We start from the raw sequence: 6,383 nt of genomic DNA on the forward strand, positions 1-6,383 counted from the left end.
AGTGGAATGACAGCCCCTGGGAATAGGCTCAGTGCTCTGGGACTGGAATGACAGCCCTCAGAGTGGAATGATAGTCCCAGAATGCTTCTGCATGTTCCAGGAGTGGTCATTCCAGTCCCAGAACACTTCTGCTAATCCCAGGGACAGTCATTCCACTCTTGGGGCTGTCATTCCAGTCCCAGAGCACTGAGAAGATTGCTACTAATCTGAACTCTGTACATTGCTCAGAAACTGAGTACACAGCAACTGTTTTGTATTCTGCCTTGGCTCAGAGACTCCAGCCATGCATTTAGTCAATGAAGGCATCTGTGATGCCACAATTTAGTAAATTTCAGTACAAAGTTACCCTTATGAATAAGGCAGAAACAAGACTCCTGTAAATGATTGTCCAGGAAAACTTTTAAAATGTTCCCCTACAGCAGGTATGTCCAACAGGTAGATCACGATCTACCAGTAGATCATGGAGGGGTCAGAGGTAGATCACCAGCCCCACTTGGTCTCCTGGTTTGCTGGACAGGTCTTTGGGGTTTTTTAATGATTGTTTGGTGGTATTTGATTATTGGTGCCAGTATGATGAATTCTTATTTTTATTTTAAGAAATGCATGTGTGGTTTTGGAGGAGGTGGAGGTCTGATGGTTCATACGCCTAGACCCTTCCTTGTGGGCTACCTCAGTTTAGAGTGCTTGGACCTCCATGATGGGGTGGGAGAGGAGTGCTCTTGAATGCCTTGCAGCCTTCTCTCATGGCCCTCTTTTAAAAATTCCATCCACCCACAACCTCATGTGGTGGAGAGACAGCACCTTACCCCCTGAAGATCTACTCTAGTGCTAAAGGAGTCCCTCTGGTTTGGGGGGTTCAGTGGAGGACCCTGGCATCCCATCGTAGACCCCCAGGGAGCCAGGGGAGCCTCCAACCAGTGAGCCTGGTGTGCCATTGTAGGCCCCAGGGGCTGAACTGGCAGTTGAGAGGCATTTGTCCTTGAGGTACCATTTTCATGCCTTTTTATCGCACATTTTTAAGAACTTCTGATTTTGAGTGACAGCAGTCTTTCTAGGCCACTCCAGGCTAGACTCAGTGTGGAAGCTCCCCTCACAAGAGAGAAAAGAAAGGAGGAGAGGGTCGCCATCCTTCTCAGAGTTAAATTCTTTGCTTTTGTATCCACCTGGAGCCTCCCGAGGCTCGTTGCTGGGCCATTCTCTTCCACATCCTTCCAAGGAAAGAGGGGGAGGGGGGGAAACAGAAAAAAAATTGAAGACCGAAGATGCAGCAAAGCCAAAAGGAGGTGTGAAAAAAGTGTGAGGAGGGACAGGCTGGAAACTCTCCCTCAGGTATAAAATTGCTCTAGGAAAAAGGCAAGTAAAAGACAGCAAGGAGCTTTGATCCAAAGCCACACTCCCTAATGAATCAGGATGCAAAGTGGGCAGGGGCAACTCCCACCCAGGAGACAAGGGGCGATTTCTCACTAGAGCTGCCTCGCAGCACAGCGCCGTTTGCCCCAACACAAAGATGTCAATTTCACACCCGAAGCTCCGGGGCTGTCCGATTTCCTCCACAGTTTCGTGATCCTGGTTTTTGATGATCATGAAACTGTGGAGGAAATCAGGCAAAGCCCCGAGTCAAATGCAGCCCCGCAGCCTCGGATGTGAAATTGACATGTTTGTGTTGGGGCAAACGGCGCTGTGCTGCGAGGCAGCTCTAGTGGGAAATCGCCTAAGAAGTTGAAGAGTTTAGTCTTGTCTCCTTGAGCAATTAGTGGGAATCACCCATTCCAAGATGCCCTTCTCCTCAAAGCAAGAACAGTAGTAGATTTAAAATGGATGAAATCCATTGCCCAGGACTGGAGAACAGTAGTAGATTTAAAACAGGTGTGGACCAGCAACAGGTCTTTTTTAGTGAGGGAACCCTGGCTTTACAATGCCCTCTCTTTTGAAGATTGCCTGGAACCTACTGGAGCCAAAGCTTTTCTCTTTACTGAGGCTTTTAACTGAAAGGTTTGATCTTTTCAGCTTATTTTTACACTTGGCTTCTTGCTCATTCTAATATTGGTAGTTTTATGTATATTGTTTTTCTAATTTTGATGTATTCTTTAACTTTCTGAATCACCTTAAGCAGATCTCTGGAAAGGTGATATATATGTTTTCTAAATAAATAAACAGTAGAGCAGGTGTGTCAAACTCATTTGCTATGAGGACCAAATCTGACATAAATGAGATCTTGTTGGGCTGGGCCATGTGTGTCATAAAATGTAATGTCAGGTAGCGGAGATATAAACTTTATGAAGGACACAAACACAAAGATTTTTTTAAACTTAAAATAACATGCTTAAAATATTAGCTCTGTAAGCTGCAAACCTACTTTTGATTTATTGACATTCACCACAGAAATCGTATGCTCAGAGTTCTGAGTCTAGGACCCAGGTTAAAACATGAAATGGCTGAGTGATTAAGACAGTCTGATGAAGCAAGCCATGATGCAGCAGCAGAACTGGAAGTAGGAGATGGCTAGTTCCACTGTAGGCCTGATGGAAGCCCTCCGGGGGCCTGATCCAGCCCCCGGGCCACATGTTTCATACCCCTGTAGCAGACAAACCTATATTCAAGAGCATCATGGCTACATCCTATTCTGAAAGGAGAGGAGAGGAAATGAGCCTGGAGGGGAGATGACTGAGAGGTGACATGATAACCAGCTTCAAGTACTTGAAGGGCTGTCATATAGAGGATGGTGCAGACTTATTTTCTGTTGCCCCAAAAGGTTGGACCAGAACCAACAGGTTGAAATTAAATCAGAAGAGTTTTTGGCTAAACATTCGGAAGCACTTCCAGACAGTTCGAGCAGTTCCTCAGTGGAACAGGCTTCCTTGGGAGGTGGTGGGCTCTCCTTCTTTGGAGGTTTTCAAACAGAGGCTAGATGGCCATCTGACAGCAATGCTGATTCTGTGAACTTAGGCAGATCATGAGAGGGAGGGCAGAAAGGTTGCAGCAGTGCTTAGTTCTTGTGGCCCTTTCTTACATGCCCAGGGAAATGGTGATCACCACTTTGGGGTCAGGAAGCAATTTTTATCCAGACAAGTTTGGCTGGAGATCCTGGAGGGTTTCTTTTTTTTTTTTTTTGTCATCTTCTGGGCATGGAACAGTGGTCACTGGGGGCGTGGGGGCAGGTATTTGTGAATTTCCTGAATTGTGCAAGAGGTTGGACTAGATTACCCTGGAGGTCCCTTCCAACTCTATGATTCTAAGGATCTCGACACTCTTCCATGAAGGGGCTCCCTGAAACATAGGCCATAGTAATTTTAGGGTAGCTTTACAGAAAAATATAAAGTATACACAATAGGTTTACTAGCCTGTTCGTATCAGGTGTGGGGAGCATTAAAAATTAAGAGTTTGATAAAAATGGCAGGCAATGGGTACCAATCACACCATTTTTCTTTTAGTGGCACCTTTAAGACTTTATTTAAATAATAGTGCTTATTCCAAAATATGGCAGGTCCGAAAGCATTTGGAACCCAACTTCCCAGATTTCAGTTTTAGCTCTACATATTTTACCATCTCCTGCTACATTACTGATAGTCCACCACTACTTTTAAATTAAGAGTCTAATGAATAGTTCTGTATCTCTCACTCTGTCTAAAGGAAGAAAGGCTTTAAAAAAGGAAGTATCACGTTGCCTCTAGCTAACTTCCAAGGCCTTCAATGCCTCCTCCCACTGCTATTAGATAGCCTTTACACATAACCTCCACACATGTATCCAGCATCTCTGGTCTCTAACTGAAATTAAACTGGCAGAATGAAACAAGAGAATTTAGCAGCAATGACCTGTCTAATTTTCACAGCTGTTTACAAATGCACATGACAATGTGCACACAAAGGGAGAATTTCAAGAAAGTTTGTTTTGCCCAGTAACTGAAGTTTATTTAAAGGACAGGAACATGATCTACAGAAAGGAGAGTTAGCCGAAACAGTGAAACGTGCATAATCCAAATGAGAATGATCAAGCATTTTATGCTTGTACTCAGTAGACAAAAAGAAGCAGATTTGAAAGCTGAGAGGTTTCCTTATTTTAGTCTTCTTTATACCGATATAGTGGAACAACTTTTCTCTGCTACACTTCAAACACCCTTTTGTAACTGCTCAGCTTGATTAATGTAACTTATCACTAAATAAAATGTGTCAGCATTTACAACTCCCGTCTGGCCCCCAACCCCCTCTCTCTCATATTCAACTTTTGTCATAAATACTAATCTAGTTTAATCCAGCACAAACAACAAATTGCAACAGCTTTTCTCTCTTCTGCATGCTAAAAGCCTGGTTAGCCAAAACAGTTAATTAGCAGTAGTAACAGTAAAAAAGGTTTCCCTTGCTCGAAAGCCAGTTGAATCTGACTCTAGAGGGCGGTGCTCATCTCTGTTTCCAAGCTGAAGAGCCAGCGCTGTCTGAAGATATTTCCTTGGTCATGTGGCCGGCATGACTAAACACCAAGGCGCATGGAACGCTGTTGCCTTCCCACCAAAGTGGTACCTATTTATCTACTTGCAATTTCTTGCTTTTGAATTGCTAGGTTGGCAGGAGCTGGGGCCAGAGATGGGAGCTCACTCCGTCTTGTGGCACTAGGGTCTCGAACTGCCAAACTACAGACCTTCCGGTCTGCAGTTCAGTGTCTTAACCTCTGAGCCACCACATCCCTCAACAGTAGTTAGCCTCAAAAGGGAGAGGGTTCTGTAAAGGCACCCAGGGCTCTTATGATAGGCTATGATCTACTCTGTCTATTCTTGTGCATGTATGCTTCACTTAAGAATTATGTTGTGCCTTCAGTACTAAAAAATAAAAGTACCCATGATGCAGGTAATGTACAGTACATATACATGAAGACATCTGTATCTTCAAACAGGACAAAGAGCCTAGAACTCACGGGACGCTATTTCAATCCTCAGTTCATAACAGAGTTACTACCAACCTACTTCAAACTCAAACGTATCCAGAATTCAATTGCAACGCTACATAAAAGCAAAGAAATTGCCTCAACTATTGCTTCAACTACAGTTGGCTTTTACTCCTACACCTCACTTGTGCATTGTTGTTTTGGTAAAACTTGTGAATTAGTCAAAGTAGCTGACAATCCATATCAGTTTTTGCAAGCATTTCCCACAATCTGGCATGAGGAATTGCATCAAAAGTCCTTTTCAAGTCAATGAAGGCAACATATAGTTTAACTCCCGAAGGATTAATATACTTCTCAATCAAATGAGCGAGTACTGCACCATGATCAATGGTAGAAGTCTGGCTCTTAAAACCAATCTGAGAGGACATAAGGACTTGTTTCTCTAAGAGCCAAGTCCGTAATTTAATCAATAAATAGGAGGTAAATAATTTGCCCACACAAGAAAGCAGACTAATTGGTCTGTAATGGTCAGGTTTTGAATAATCACCTTTTTAATGTATCCGAACGACTATTGAATTTAACCAAGAATTCGGTATAAAGCCAGAATGGCAAACGTTAGGAGAAAAATGGAGGCAAGATCTTACTCCAGCCTGGAATATTACTCTTAAAGAATTCATTTACTATATAATAAGGGCGAGGTGCTTTGCCAGTTTTAAGCTTGGTAATAAGGCTAGCTATTACTTTCTCCATTATTGGAGGCCAGGAAGGGAGATTATCTGATAAACTATGTACACTAGTATCAGCAGGTAAAGTAGTAGAGCCGAAAATCTCTCCAAAATAGTTCTCTCAAACACTAGGAGAAATATGACAGCATAATCTAGAGCCGTGATCAAGGCCCTTATTAATCAAGGACCAAAAAGTTGGAGCATCATGGTTGTTTATAGCCGTAATCTATACCAACTTTCTTTCAAAGATCTTTTTTTACACCTAATCAGGTGCTTTAGCTGCCTCTTACGATTGATCAAAGTAGCCAATAAACTCTCAGAGTTTATACACCTGTAGGCTCTGTAAATTCTATGTATTTCTTTAAATGCATGATAACAATCTGTCAAACCAATTTTTTCCCCTAAAAAGCGGTTGTGGCTTTAATTGTGTAACCCTTTTAAACCACAAATCGTCAAAAAGGTGAAACATTTGCTCCAAAATCACTGTTTGTTTCATAGATGAAGGCTCATTAGAAAGTTGTGACATAAGGCTCTGACAAGTGTCCAAATAAAAGATGGCATAGGCCTCATTTGATTTATTAGCATCCCATTGGGCTCTTTTTGAAATTTGACCTGAACTAATTAATCCTACCTCAGGTTTAATTAATTTGATTTAATTAATTTAATTTAATTTGACCTGAACTAATTAATCCTACCTACCTCCCAGTTTGATGGTGGAGTGAAAAAAAAATCTTTCCCCTAGTATTTATTTCCTGATCCTTTGAGATTCTGTGTAAGATCGG

General features: G+C 42.4%; 1 protein-coding gene across 1 annotated transcript in view; it reads right to left on the minus strand.

The window, feature by feature from the left end:
* NUDT3 (nudix hydrolase 3) overlaps positions 1-6,383 on the minus strand; it is a 67,725-nt gene that overhangs the window by 30,382 nt on the left and 30,960 nt on the right. The gene's annotated exons all lie outside the window — the stretch shown is intronic.

This window comes from Gekko japonicus, unplaced genomic scaffold (assembly GCF_001447785.1).
Source record: "Gekko japonicus isolate JY-2015 unplaced genomic scaffold, Gekko_japonicus_V1.1 scaffold370, whole genome shotgun sequence".
Lineage (NCBI taxonomy): Eukaryota > Metazoa > Chordata > Lepidosauria > Squamata > Gekkonidae > Gekko > Gekko japonicus.